This window comes from Hemitrygon akajei, chromosome 27, assembly GCF_048418815.1.
Source record: "Hemitrygon akajei chromosome 27, sHemAka1.3, whole genome shotgun sequence".
NCBI classification, from domain to species: domain Eukaryota; kingdom Metazoa; phylum Chordata; class Chondrichthyes; order Myliobatiformes; family Dasyatidae; genus Hemitrygon; species Hemitrygon akajei.
The window spans coordinates 16,222,380-16,235,746 of record NC_133150.1 but is presented as its reverse complement, the minus strand read 5'-3'; the positions used below and the strand labels follow the sequence as shown (position 1 = coordinate 16,235,746).

The following is a 13,367-nucleotide window of genomic DNA, read 5'->3' as shown; positions in this document are numbered from 1 at the left end:
GAAAACCACTTCTGCTGAAATTTTGCCAAGAACAATTGTGTTCATGGAAAGGCCGTGATTGCCCAGGTCATAGAACATGGCACATAACCAGCAAAAGAACATCAACCAGAAAGGCTTCAAGTTCAGTTTATTTTATGTGCCAAGTCAAATAAGCTCAGGCAGAGATTGGCAGACAAACAATGAACTTGTCCTCTTGGCTAAGCAGAGAAAAGAACAAAACTGAATTGGGTTGTTAATCATGATTGCTAAAAATTCTGAAGTTTGGAGAAGAAAGTTTAAGCAGAAGGTGGCGAGTATAGGGAATGACCTGCCACAGGACGTGATTGAGGCAGGTTTAGTCATATCAGTTAAGAAGCACTTGGGCAAGTACATGGACAACTGGGATTTAGATGCTTAAATGGATACGGGCCGAGTACAGAATATTGGGGCTAGCTTGGTGGGTGCCCTGGTCAGCACGGATGAGTTGGGCTGCAGGGTCTGTTTCTGTGCTCGATCACTCAATAACCCCATAACAAGATATAGCAAGGTGGAAATGCATAATCTTATCTACAAAATGATGAAAGTTAGAAGAGTTATTATTGAGCTTTCTGCGGAAGAGAGATATGGAGTGAAAACCAGAAAACAGTTTCAAACAGGGAAGTTAAATGTTGCCCCCTAACTGCATTTGTGGTGATCTTACTAATAAAATTCTGCAGTTAATGACAGAATCTGATTTTAATTCCACTATTTTCTCTGATGATTCTGGCATCCTTCTGCTGATGTTACTTTAAGAAATTGGAAGAACACCCATGGAAAATAGTGGAAAATGTTAATTTCCCTAAGGGGTAATCTTGATTCAGGCATCTCAAATTTTACAGAGATTACATAATTATAACTAATTATTTTCTATTTAAAGGTTAAAATGTATTAAGACATGATTTCCTTTGAACTCTACAAATAATTATAGAGTAATTGCATATCAAAGAACCAGAAACTAGCTCAATATTCAGCATAGGATATATATTACATTTATTTATTTTAAGTGCAAGCTTTGTCAAAATGGACCAAGCAGAAAAATTGTTTTAATGATAGATAAACGTGGTGCTGTGAGTCATGGAAAGAGTGCTTTGAAGACGATGTTCTTGTGTTCATTTGATGGACATCCATAGAACTAATCCATTGTGAATTGAACTGGATCTTAACTTAATGAATGCTTTTAGATCAACTTCTCCAACAATAGAAACCATACTACAACTTTGGATCCATTCAAATCCCTAACATTAGGACTTTGATGTTTCCTTTAATATAAACGTAACCTCACACCAACTCCTGTTTGTTGGCTGATGAAGAATCCTTAAAACTCAGCACATGTTTGCACCTACATTTTCTGAATATGTAAACGTTTATAAATGTACATATGTAAAAAAATAAACCTTGAGACACATTGTCTTGCAGGCAATCACAAGAATAACAAAGAAATAGAATTTACAAAAAAACTGTACATAAACAAAGCAGCAAACAACCAATGTGCAAAAGAAGACAAACTGTGCAAATAAAACATAATTACTGAGAACTGTGATGGATTTGATTCACTATCAACAAAGCCCAAAACTCAAAAGGAGATTTTAAATCTTCTTCGGCATATTTATCTAGGGGTACGCTCACTTAAGGGAGGTTGCATTGTATCCACCTACTCTGCAAGAAGAAGATTACTTCCCTGTCAAGTCTCTAAGGAGAGATCTAGCTGCTAATACCCATTGCCTGAGTGGTGGAGCCCCCTTCCCTACCAAGGAGGAGATACTTCCAGGTAATTAAATAGTTTAAACATTGTTTATTTCATTTTTATCAGTACACATTTAAATTTAGACAACTAGTTCTTAACACCTAAACATTCCCAGAGAATATCTGTCTTATAAAAGATCACTGAATTACAAAGGATTTATAAACTACAAAGGATTCACTCCTGATGAAGGGTTTCGGCCCGAAACGTCGTCACTACCTCCTCCCATAGATGCTGTCTGGCCTGCTGAGTTCTGCCAGCATTTTGTGTTTTTTATTTATTTCCAGCATCTGCAGATTCACTCGTGTTGCCAAAGGATTTCCAATGCAGATTCAAACCTTGCAAATTAAAACAACATGCCAATGAGTTGCAGGCGAACAACTTGTTTGTCACAGCAACTGAAGGTTGCGGAACAAATTCTAGCTCTTGTTTCTTTCTGTCGTTTTCTTTGTCACTCTTTAACAAACCCCAGTGCTTTCTAATCTGTATACTGCTTTGCTACTGCTTGACATTATGTGCACGTGATGTTTTCTAGATACCTTTGCTGTGACAAAGTAATTCACACAGGTAGTGTGAAACAGTCTGGGGACAGATATCCCAGCCACTTAAAATTAGTGCTGTGATGGCTGACCCTCTAAGTATACAAATAACTATTGATTGATCATGCTGTGACCACGATGGTGTGCTAAGTGAATTAACTCCATTATTGTGGTGAACTACATATACCTGTCTGGACACGCCCCCCCCCCCCCCCCCCCCCCGCTGACTGCTCCTGTGGCTCCTCCCACAGACCCCTGTATAAAGGCGATTGGAGCCACAGACCCTTCCTCAGTCTCCAGGATGTTGTATGATGGTCACTTGCTGCTTGTGCTTTCTTCCAGCCAATAAAAGCCTACCTTAACCCACGTCTCAGAGTTATTGATGGTGCATCAATTATCTTACATTTAGCTAATGCAGACAAGAAGCCTCAGGGTCACTTCACTTTGCAACCTATACCTTTTGAGCAGCCAGTCCTTGCTATGGGCCAGTAACCTGTGCTCTGTACACAATGCCGTTTGCAAAGCTGTGCTTTGAACTTCAAACTGTTTATTGCTTGTAATTAACATTAAGAACTGGATGCTGCTTTCTGTTGGCTGTATTCCATATAAATATGTCCAATAGTGGGCAGGGCTTTGCCTGTGATGGACTGGGTTGTGTCCAACACTCTTTCTAGCCCTTTTCATTCTTGGGCAAAGCATTTGTTCAACAGTTGGATACTTCCTCTAATTAATCACCAGAAAGACTGTACCTAATACCTTAAGTGCTCACCACAAATTACATTTCTTGCCCATTGACTCCTTCCATCTTCTTGTGATCTGCCTGAAACAAACATTGTGTAATGTTTGGCACCCAGATAAGTTTCAATTTCCAAGTGCAGATTAATGGCAGCAAAGCTCTGCCTTGCCACCATTATGTCAACTTATTTCCATCTCCATAATGTTGGCAATCTCTTTCCCTACCACAGCTTTTCAGGTGGCAAGTTACTTATCTAAGTTTTATTCTATGTTTGATTAATTTATCTGCATGACTCCATGCCAGTTTTGTTTTTGTTTTAGTTTCTATTATCTTGAGGCAATCTACATCCTGCTATTTGTGTTCTACTATGAGCCAAGTAGTGCCTCTAATGCTATGTGCCTGGAGTGCTGCTCTAACTATTTTTAACTTTGCAAGCACATACTTCTGCCCCCTGACACTCTTGAATTCCTGGCGTGCTGCTAGTGTCTTCCATAGCAAAGACTGATGCAATATACTTCTTCAGTTCATCCGTCATTTCTTTGTTTCCCATTACTACCTCTCCAGTGTCATTTTCCAGTGGTCCAATGCTCACACTTGCCTCTCTTTGTGACTAATGGTGTTCTGCTGAGATCTGCCTGGGAACCCTGCTCTTCATGAGTTTTATAAATAACTTGGATGAGAAAGTGTAAGAGAGGGTTAGTAAGTCGCAGATGACACGAAGGTCGGTGGTGTTGTCCATAGTGTAGAAGTTTGTTATAGGTTACAATAGGACATTGATAGCATGCAGAGCTTGGCTGAAAACGGCAAATGTAAAAGTGTGATTTTACCATTTTTACCATTTGGAAAATCAAAGTTGAAGGCAGGATTCTTGGTAGTGCCGAGGAACAGAGAGATCTTGCAGTCCACATCCTTAGATCTCTCAAAGTTGCCATGCAAGGTGATAGGGTAGTTAAGATGGCACTTCATTAGTTGGGTATTGAGTTTGAGAGCCACAAGCTAACGTTGCAGAGTTATAGTACTCTGGTTAGATTACATGTAGTGTATTGAGTTCGATTCTGGTCGCCTCATTGCAGGAAGGTTATGAAAATTTAGAAATGGTGCAGAGGAGATGCTGCCTGGATTAGAGAACATGTCTTATGAGAACAGGTTGAGTGATCTCGGGCTTTTCTCTTTGGAATGAAGGAAGATGGGTTTGCCACTTAACCTTCTGGTTAGTTCATGCCATCATCCTTCCATCGCGATGTTCTTGGAGGAGGACTGCTGGAGTACATTCCAGGCTGCTGGAGTACATGTTTAGGGTGGGAATGATGCTTGACGTAGTGTGATGAGCAAACCAGGCTGAGATGGGGTCCAGAGTTGACCCCCCTGTGAACTATGCTGCTAACAAGAGAGAGAAGAGGAGTGGGGAGGCACCCTGCTGCAGGTGCTGATAATGAGAGAGAGAAAGAGGGTGATTTAGTATTAATGCTTCTTCGATAATTGTTTACTTTGTTCCAAGGATGCTTTCTTTGCCTGCTCGTGTGGATTCCTGCTGAGACAGCAAGGCGGTACCAAGTGATGGACATGGACAGTTGATGGATGGCCGGTACCCTGGCAGGGGAGATAAAAAGCAAGCCTGCTGAGACACAAGCAGACACACCACAGGACACTGAAAGAGCATTGTGCACCCACAGGAAGGTGGGGGCTTGGAGGATCGATTCGGGGGAATCGATCAGAGGCTCACGGTGTGTGACGGCAGTCCGGTGGGGGCTTGTGTGTGTGTCCACCTTGGCCTGGGTGACAGGCTCACCACTGAAGAACGGTCTGGCCTGGAACGGAGGAGTCACAGTCGGTGACCACAACAGGACAAGAAGACAACGGAAGGTTTGCCTGCTGCAACGGTATCACCTCTCTCCCTCTCTCTCTCCAATGGTACAGCAGCAACTATCTCGACTTAAACTAAACTGAACTGAACTCTGCACCATCTTAAGACTATTCATTTACCCCTAGACTTCGATAGAGCTTGGTTTTGATTCCTATTTCCACACTTCTGTATATATCATTGCTAACCTGTTTTATATGTATATTTGCATTTTTATAGTACTGTATTACTTAGTTTACTAATAAACACTTTTAGTTACAGTAATACCAGACTCCAACGTATTATTCCATTTCTGCTGGTTTGATAACCCGGTCACGGGGTACGTGACAGTGGCTACCACAAGGATTCGGTGGGGAAGGACCACAGTATATGCTTCCTTCGCTAATGGAGAGGGAGTGGCTGAGTGAAGAAGACTCTCGATGATTGTACCAGCTGAGAGGACCACATGAATGGCAACAGTCCTATTGGCAATAAGGAATGTAACAGAAGATTGACTATGAATGTAACAATGGAAAGACATTGCATGATTTATTTTGAATTTTTTAAAATTACAAATAAAGCTTATATTGATATAAAAATCCCTTAATGCTGTTACAAAAGGGGTATAGTTTGGGCGCCTAGCTTTTGAAACATTTACCTGTAATGAATAATCAGTGGTGTTCTGCGTGTTGGGATATCCTGCCATTGAAAATATTTAATTCTGTAAATTAACCTCATCATATTCCAAATGTTAATCAGGTAATTATAGCAATTGAAACTGTAGTTAATCATTTATTGTTATCTTTGCATTGAAAAAGTATAAAACATAAGTCACAGGAGAATGATATTGTTTGGGATTCCCCTGGACTCTCTCCTAAAGGTTGGTTGTGTGAATAAAGACTTATATTCACAAAGCAAACCTTCAGATACAGCTACAGCTCCCAACTGTAGCTCCTGAATCACTCAGTTATAGTCAGTCACAGCAATATAATCTTTTATATTATTGGCTCACTTACCATCAGATTTTACCTTTTTCTAATTATTTAATTTTTGGTTGCCTTCTGTTGATTCTTAACAGCTTCCCAATCATCTGCCTTCCCACTAATTTTTGCTATTTTTTTTGCTTTCATGTTGTCCTTGACTTCACTTGATTGTCACAGTTGCCTTATCCTCCCTCACACCATAAGACCTAGAAACACAATTAGACCATTCGGCCCATTGAGTCAGATCCACGCTGATTTATTCTCCCTCTTAACCCCATGCTCCTGCTTCTCCCTGAAATCTTTGATGCTCCTACTGAACAAGAACCTATCAACCTCCTCTTTACATATACCCAATGACTTGGCTCAACAGCTGTCTGTGGCAATGATTTCCACAGGTTCAGTACCCTCAGGCTAAAGAAATTACTCCTCATCTCTGCTCTGTGGCTTTCCTCTGCTACAGCACCCACCCCCCACCCCCCACAACAGTATCCAAAGTGATATATCTGTATGTTGAATCACAAACCAAGAGAAATCTGCAGATGTTGAAAATCCGAGCAACACACACAAAATGCTGGAGGAACTCAGCAGGCCAGGCAGCATCTACGCAAAAGAGTACAAACAACGCTTTCGGCCTGACGAAGGGTTTCGGCCCAAAATGTCGACTGTATACTTTTCCATATATGCCGCTGGTCTGCTGAGTTCCTGCAGCATTTTGTGTGTGATACCTGTTGTTGAGGTGAACGGCCACAGGGGTACTCTCCCCTGGCTACCTGTCCCCTTTCCCCCTCCTGATGGTCATCTAGTTTCTTGTGTTCTGCACTTTGGGTGTAACTACCTCCCAGTATGTCCTGTTGATCAACCCTTCAGCCTTGAATGATCGTGAGTTCATCAGCTCCAGTTCTAAATTCCTTCGCATGGTCTGAAGGAAGCTGCAGCTGGATGCACTTTTTGCAGGTGTAGTCATCAGGCACACTGGAGCTTTTCCTGCCATCCCACATACCTCACTGGGAGCATTTCAATATCCTGTTTGGCATCCCCATTGCATATAAGAAAGAAAGAGAAATTAAACAAAAAGAAAGTCTACTGTACTGACGACCTCTGCCTTAATGAGCCAAAGCCTCAAACTCCCCACTCTAACACTGGCCCACTCACAACAAATGCCCGCTCTGCTAAAACCTGACTTCTTTTATTGATCCTTGCCAGGTGCCTAATCCAATGTCTCCTTGGGAATTGTGGTGCGCAGAATGTCCCGACTCCCCCCACCCTCTTCTTTCTCCTCTCCCCGCTACACAGTCTAACATCTCCTCAAGAACTGTGGTGCACTGATGCTTAAGAAAGAAAACTGTGAGCTGTAATTCCCTTTAGCTTCTCTCTTTATGCATTCTAATGGAAACTTCTAAAAATTACATTCTAATTTCCAATCTGCTATCCTCTTTTCCGATTCCTACATATCCCGTGATCCTCCATTGTGTACATGCTCCAGCCCACAATCTTCCTGTTCTGGCTTCAAGTTCATCCTGACCACCATCACCTCACATTGTCTTCAGCTACTGCAGTCATAAGTTCTTGAACTCCTGGCATTAAACTTCCCTTTCTTTGTTCAAAATACTTCTTAACACATAACCTCTTTGAGCAGATGTCAAGTTTTGCTTTGTAACATTCCAATGGAAGTGTCATGGGACCAATATGTTCTGTTAAAGGGAAGACGTTCCTTTCTGATCAAATAGCAAAAACAAGTGTCAGAGTATTCGGTACAGAGGGCATTCACCTTTGCCCATTCGTTTCCGTGACTGGATATGTAAATATGAGTATATGGATTACAGATACATTTGTACCTAAATGCGAGCAACTTAACATGAATTTCTCTCCAAAAGCTGGTGTATAAGTGAGTTATATTGTTGCTTCAGTGATCCAAAAAGCAGGGATGTAGAAATTTATTGCGAACCCAACAAATAATTAAGAGCACAATTCAAAGGTCTCATCAAAGATCAAATAATTCTGGATTAGAAATTAATCAAAGATTATTGCATTAGAAGTTGTTGTATAAACTTAAAACATCAATCTTTTACAATAGGACTCAATAAGCTATCCTACATCAAACTGCCTGAACTCAGAATGGTAATAAAAAATGATATATGTGCACTGCCAATGTAGGATTGCCAGACAAAGAAAATCTGCAGAGCTTACTTGTTGTATAAAATTGATGGTAATGAATCAAACTGAACCAGTCTTTAGTTTCTATATTAACAACAAATGTTTAAAGAAATTGAAGACTGTACCTTTATGATTACCAGACATAATGAAGCTATCAGAGATCCACCACGTTACTTTAGACTTGGCACTATAGTTTCAGATTATGGATTAATTCCATAATATATTTTAAAATTTCTGATGTTAAGAGGATAAAAAGAATAACATGAATGTATGAATTGCAATATCAATGCATTAAAAAATTAGTTTATCTGTCCTTTCTCTGAAGAACTATGGAAGGATTCTTGTATGAATCAAAGTAGGCTCATTAAACAGCTGATTTTTCTGTCTCCTTGGGAACTTCTGCTAATTCCCTCTGCTGCTGAACCAAAAGGATTGCCTGATGACCAAGTACCATGGCAACGGGCAAGGGTTTATTTAGCTGACACAGAAGTGAGATAAATAGGAAAACAGAAATTATCCAGGGCAAATTCCCTCTGGGATTAGCGAGAGAAAAAGGGATTTACTTTCACTGGACCAATCTTTTAGGCTCCTCTACATAAATGTTCTCTGTAATCATTTTTCTTAAGAATGCTTCTTTCTCAGTTGTGGCTTAAGTCTGAAAAGTCCTCTGTCTCATTAACAAATGTACAGTAACCAAATCTTTGTTGTAAAAAATGTCTTTTATTCTCTAACCATTTTGAAGGTCTCATGATCAAAGAGTTGAAAAGCTCTAGATTTCAGGATCAGAAAGCTGTTTTCCTCCCATTTATTCTTTCATCTTTTCCCTTCCCCTTTGTTTTCATTGTATTTTTTATTGCTTTCTGCAGAGTACGGTAGTTTGTTTTCTTTCCCTATCTTAACTCAGCTCAACAGTAAATCAAAATACTTGAATGGAGCAACGACAGAGACCTCATTAGAGAACATTCACTTGTTTGCTGTGCTTTCTTTATCGCCCCCTCCCAGCTTCCCCAAAGATGCCGACTTCTGGAATCTTGTAGGCACTTCCGTTAATGCCCCCCCTCCCCTTCTTACCCCGTCCTTGATTTATTTATTTCCCCCCCTCCCTTTTTTCTTTCTCTGCCCATCACTCTTTCTCTGTTCTCCATCTCCTCTGGTGCTCCCCTCCACTTTTCTTTCTCCCTAGGTCCTCCCATCCCATGATCCTTTCCCTTCTCCAGCTCTGTATCCCTTTTGCCAATCACCTTTCCAGATCTTAGCTTCACCCCACCCCCTCCTGTCTTCTCCTATCATTTTGGATTTCCCCCTCCCCCCTCCTACTTTCAAATCTCTTACTATCTTTTCTTTCAGTTAGTCCTGACGAAGGGTCTCGGCCCGAAACATCGACAGTGCTTCTTCCTCTAGATGCTGCCTGGCCTGCTGTGTTCCACCAGCATTTTGTGTGTGTTTCCTGGTAGGCACTCAATGCTTTATCAAAGTGGGCACTCCTCAACTGATAAAGCTCATGTTGCAATTTCCCATTGAACTTGATCTTTTGTCAGTGACGTTTAGTTAGTGGCGAACACATTATTTTGCAGTCCATAATTACCCTCGAAATAAGGCCCTGAAATAAAATAATCAGCAACTACTTACACAATTTGTAGGTGTTAAGACACTAAATTAAAACAGAAAAATGCTGGAAAAAACTGAGCAGGTCAGGAAGTATCTGTAGCAAGAGAACAAACAGTGTTTCAAGTCTGTAACCCTTCAGCAGAACTGATAGACTCTGCCGATAAGATAAACTGTTCAGGCACCTGAGGATGGTAATTAGAACTCTAACCCCTCCCACCCCCAACACGCACACACACCACGCGGTACATGCAGTGAATGATTAAAAATTGGAGAGCAACAGATTTCCCTCCCAGAAGAAAGATGGCAAAGTCAGAAAGTTCACTTTGCAATAATAGGTGCCAGAGGAAATTTGTATCTTTGTAGGTTCTGATGAAGAATCTAGGCCCAAAACATCAATTGTTCACTTCTCTCCTTAGCTGCTGCCTGGCCTGCTGAGTTCCTCCAGCATTCCACGTGTGTTGTTCTATATCTTCCCCTTGTTTGTGTGAAGTAGATGAGAACACAAGGAGAAGGGTTATCAATCATAAAACCATCCCTTAAGAGATTAGTAAGCACCCTACAAGCAGAGGTCAAATCTGAACATTCAACTGAGTGCCTCAGGACACTACTTGCTACAGGACAGGCACAGTTGATCAGGATTTTGCAGTCAGCGATGACCACAGCTGGATCGTCACATAATGATTTATTTGAAACTTATTTTGCAAGAATCTTGATAGTAATTACAGCCAGAATCCTTTTTGGCAAGACAGAAGAATCCAAGCAACACACACAAAATGCTGGAGGAGCTCTGCAGGTCAGGCAGCACCTATGGAAATGAATAAACAGTCAACGTTTCAGGCTTGAGTCTCTTCGTCAGGACTGGAAATGAAGGGGGAAGAAGCCAGAATAAAGAAGGTGGGGATAGGGGATGAAGTACAAGCTAGAAGATAATAGGTGAAGCCAAGTGGGTGGGGAAGGGAGTTTTCAAGTAAAAAGCTGGGAGGTGATAGGTGGAAAAGGTAAAGGGCTGGAGAAGAAGGAATCTAGCAGGAGAGGAAAGTAAACCATGGGAGAAAGGGAAAGGAGGGGAAGCACCAGGGGGAGGTAAGAGGCAGGTGAGAAGAGGTAAGAAGGGGACAGTCCCTGGTCATGGACAATGGATACTACCTACTCAGTACTATTAGCTCTTCCTCCTGTGGCTCATGTTTGATAAATAATATTTTCAAAACCTAGTTTTAGGCATATAAGTTCCTCTATCTGCAGGACACATTATTACAATTCCTAATAATCCCAGTAAACTGTTCGATGAGCTGAAATTTAAACCTCTCAAATTTAAGATTCATCCAATCCATTAGGCTAATAATGTGAAAACAACGCAACATGCTTTATTACACGGTATCATAAAATGGGGCATCAGGTGCCATGGGAAATTTGTAATTTGGACATACTTCCTGATCTTACAGTGAACAAGGACGGGTGACTTCAGTTTTAAGTAAATCTATTGGAAAATATTTTGTCAAACTAACATAGAATAACAACATTAATAGTCTAACAAAGCTAAAATTAATCAGAATCAGAACAATCTTTTGTGCTTTATTACAGTTGGGTGCCTGGTTCCTAGTTTGTCATAGCAGGGGGTGGTAGTGGGGATAAGCTCCCACTACCTATAAAGTGCTCCAAATGGCGTGCAAACTCTAACAGCCTCTGACAATCAGGTCCAGCTCTTGGCCTTCACGTGTGGCTTAGCTACAAGCCTGGCAGAATTGTTTCTACTGGCAAGAGAAGGGGCAAAGGTGGACCACTGGTGCCTCAAAACCAGTTGCTTCAGGTAGTTGGGGCTCATCAGCCTTGGACGGCAGCCCACCTAGGAGAAGGAAAACTCTGATTTTAAACCTCTGCTGCCTTACGGCCAGACCCAATCATGGGAAAGGCTTTGGGAATAAACCCTGAGGAAGAAATCTGGAGCTGGGGTCTCTAAGGCAACTTCACTCTGGCAGCCTCTACGACGACACCAAGCTGTATCGGCGCTTGCCCTTCCCTTGGACTACATCAGTGACGTGGCGGGGGGAGGGGGGGAACCCGGTCATGGGCAACAGCCGGTTCTTCAAATCCTCCTGACCAGGCTTGCTCCCTGGAGAGGACATAGTCCACCAGAGGTGCAAACCCATGATCCCCCAGGGATCGATGGCAGCCTTCTACTACTACTACCACCCTGGAAGAAGACAGACTACTACCTGTTCTGCTTGGAGGAAAACTGGATTACTGGACTGCCTGGCAAATTTGAATCACCGGCTCTGATCCTGATCCAATCATCTTTATGATTCCCTCACACTCCTCCACCACAAACCCTGTTTATTCTAAATTAACATATTGTTTCCATCTCTCTCATCGATGTGAAGATTCCCTTTTCTTCTCTTGATCCTCTTACTCCTCACAATCACCTTGTGCTCTCCCCCATCTTCCTTGGAAACCATTCCCCTTATCCCTAATCCCCTTCCCAACTCACTTTCTCTTTTACCACCACTATTTCCAAAGAAGGAGAGTAATGGCTTTCTGCACGTTGTGCCTATTGCACTATGGAGGAACTCAGCATGTCAGGCAGCATCTGTGGAGAGGATTAAAGAATCAACGTTTCGGTCCTGGATCCTTAATCAGGACTCGTGAAGAGTCCTGACCAACAGTCCCTCTAACTTTTTTTACAGCTGTGCGGACCAACCATTGCACTGAGCAGGAAATCATTAGATGACCTGAAAACTGTGCAACACTTTATTTTAACATTATATAAAAGGAAACTCCAGCTGTGTGGCAACAAAGGTTAGGTGAGCGAGAGCAGTTCAGTTACTGCATGGCCACGCACACGTTCCGCCTAGAGGGAAGAGTGGTCCTGACTTACCAAGGGTCCCCGATGAAAGGTCTTGGCCTGAAATGTCACCTCTCTGTTCCTCTCCATAGCTGCTGCCTCACCTGATGAGAATACCTTGGATGCCAATCTGGTGTAAGACCTTGTGCTACAGATTTTTTTTAACAGGCATTTTACAATTCTGAATTTCATTTCACTGATGATTTATAATATTAAAGCATAGTCAGCTACACACCAAATACTGGTAAATGGGATGAGTATCAATAGGAACCTGATGATTCACGTGATGTGTTGGGTTGAAGGGCCTGTTTTGTGTAGCATCACTCTGTGACTCCATCTGTATGGACTTTGTAGAGATACAGTACTGTGCAAAAGTTTTATGTCCATACATATAGCTAGGGTACCTTGGACTTTTGCACACTACTCTGTATGACAATGTGGGGCCGAGAACAAGTTTGTAAATCTGGCAGGAGCAAGGAGTGTTATGAGTGGTGAGGGTGGAGGACCGTGGGAGGGGTGTGGGACAGGAGGCAGAGAAGGAGTGCTAGAGGCAAGGGGTTGGCACAAGTGCAGACACACCTGCACTTGTCAATTCCAAACAATTGGTTTGATTTGATTCTAAACAATTGATCATTACAGAATGTCTCTCTGGTGCTCCCGTTCCCTTCCCTCTCCCTTCCCCTTTTCCGAACCATGATTCTCCTCACCCTGTCCTCTTTGCCCTCTCAGTCTACAATAGAAACCCATATCAGAATCAGGTTTATCATCACTCACATATGTCATGGCATTTGATTTTCTTTGCAGCAGTGCAGTGCAAAACATAAAATTACTACAGTATTGTGCAAAAGTCTTAGGAGTTCCAGTTATAAGTGCATAGGACTTGCGTAGCACTGTAGACTCAGTGCATCT

The 13,367-nt window shown here is 41.9% G+C and overlaps 1 protein-coding gene across 1 annotated transcript in view; it reads right to left on the bottom strand.

The window, feature by feature from the left end:
- The window catches only part of lgr6 (leucine-rich repeat containing G protein-coupled receptor 6), a 312,367-nt gene that overhangs the window by 120,485 nt on the left and 178,515 nt on the right, over nt 1-13,367 (bottom strand). The gene's annotated exons all lie outside the window — the stretch shown is intronic.